Below are 2,063 nucleotides of genomic sequence, written 5' to 3' on the forward strand. Positions count from 1 at the left end.
TATTGATGAATATTATTGAATTAACAACGAGCATTCTCGTTATATATGCTCTGTGCAAACTCTTATTTGGCAGAAAAAATTCTGAAGAAAGAGCCTGAATCTTGTACATGACCTCAGTGAGGTAGGTAACCGGCCTCGAAAAATGATTCCCGGCACCACAAAACTGGCTGAGATGATGAAGCGACAGTAAGACTAAATAGCCTGAATCTTGCGCAAGACCTCAATGAGGTAGGTGACCGGCCTCGAAAAATGATCCCCGGCACCACAAAACCGGCTGAGATGATGAAGCGACAATAAGGCCAAAGAGCCTGAATCTTGCGCAAGACCTCAGTGAGGTAGGTGACCGGCCTCAAAAAATGACCTCCGGCACCACAAAACCGGCTAAGATGGTGAAGCGACAGTAAGGCCAAATAGCCTGAATCTTGCACAAGACCTCAGTGAAGTAGGTGACTGGTCTCGGAAAATGACCCCCGGCACCACAAAACTAGCTGAGATAATGAAGCGACAGTAAGGCCAAAGAGTCTGAATCTTGCGCAAGACCTCAGTGAGGTAGGTGACCGGTCTCGGAAAATGACCCCCGGCACTACAAAACCGGCTGAAATGATGAAGCGACAGTAAGGCCAATGAGCCTGAATCCCGAGCAAGGCCAAGAGCCTGGAAGCGATAGTAAGGCCAATGAGCCTGAATTTCGAGCAAGGCCAAAGAGCCTGGAAGCGACAGTAAGGCCAATGAGCCTGAATTCCGAGCAAGGCCAAAGAGCCTGGAAGCGACAGTAAGGCCAATGAGCCTGAATCTTGAGCAAGGTCGAGGAGCCTAGAAGTGACAGTAAGGCCAACAAGCCTAAATCCCGAACATATCTGCACAAAATTGAGCTGAGAAGGAAAGAAACCCTCAGTAAGGTAGACAACAAGTCTCAAAAAAAGACCGACGCTACCACGCAGCCACGCTAAGAGCACAAAGCAAACCATTTTTTTGCCTTTTACTAAAGAATACCGTATGCTCACAGCAAACAGCGGCATACGCTAACAACGCACAAAAACATCTCATAAGAACACAGTTCCGACCTCACATAAAAGATTGGGGCACTGGACTACAAAGGAAAGTTAAAATCTGACCTCCTAAGGGAGCTCGGTCATAAGGTAAAAAGATTTCGATCTCACACAACAACCAAAAGCGCCAAAGCGCTATGCTGACCTCAAGAGGGTGCTGGAACAAAAATAAAAAATAAAAAAATAAAAAAAATCTAAATCCAACCTCTCAAAAGAGCTCGGATTATAGGCTAATAAGAACTCGATCTCGCAAAATAGCTAGCGTATAAAGAAATTAAACTAAGGCACCCCAATGCCTGTATCATGTAGCAATGCGGCCTGATAAAGGCCAATTTAAGGCTCACGGAGCCAAAATGCCAAAGCGCCATGCCGATCTCAAGAAAATGAACTCGGTACTGATAAAACCAATAGGCATACCAAATTAAGGCAAAGCGAATCCTAAGCAAAATGCCTACCGAGATAGAGAACTAAACAAAGGACCAGGGGCAATCATAAAAGGCACTGACCTTGAGAATTGACTGCTGATACTAAACCAGCTCAGCTAGCCTAGAGAAATATCTAAGCAGTAAAGAGCCTGCAAAACGCTTGAGGGCAGACAACCTAGAGAGCACTCAAGAGCAAAAAATCCAAACAACCGAGATATACCCGAGAATCAAATACTTAGATAAAGAATCAAGGGGATAGGAGCAATGTAAAGAGCCAAGTGAACTATTATGAAGGATTGAACAGGGCAGTACAAAGCCTTGACTCATTGGATACAAAAGAATCGAACCCCAGTATGGTCAAGCCCAAAACAGATAGTCCAACCTCTTCGACCTGAGGTCGATCTCCCCAAAAGCCCAGAGGGGCCAGACATACCTCCCTGCTGAGCCTTATGTCTGTACCGGCGAGGCTATAAGCCTATAAAAGAAAAGTTAAAACTGAACCAACAAGCAGGCAGGCTGAAACATAGCCTGTATGAGGCTAGACAAGAAATCAAGAAATTAAGTCCGACTTCACAAAAGAGCTCGGGGC

The 2,063-nt window shown here is 45.4% G+C and overlaps 1 pseudogene; it reads left to right on the top strand.

Moving 5' to 3' along the window:
* The first annotated feature begins 939 nt into the window (after nt 1-939).
* Nucleotides 940-1,027, top strand: LOC122725207 (annotated as a pseudogene).
* Nucleotides 1,028-2,063: the final 1,036 nt, after the last annotated feature.

This window comes from Manihot esculenta, chromosome 11, assembly GCF_001659605.2.
Source record: "Manihot esculenta cultivar AM560-2 chromosome 11, M.esculenta_v8, whole genome shotgun sequence".
Classification (NCBI taxonomy): Eukaryota; Viridiplantae; Streptophyta; class Magnoliopsida; order Malpighiales; family Euphorbiaceae; genus Manihot; species Manihot esculenta.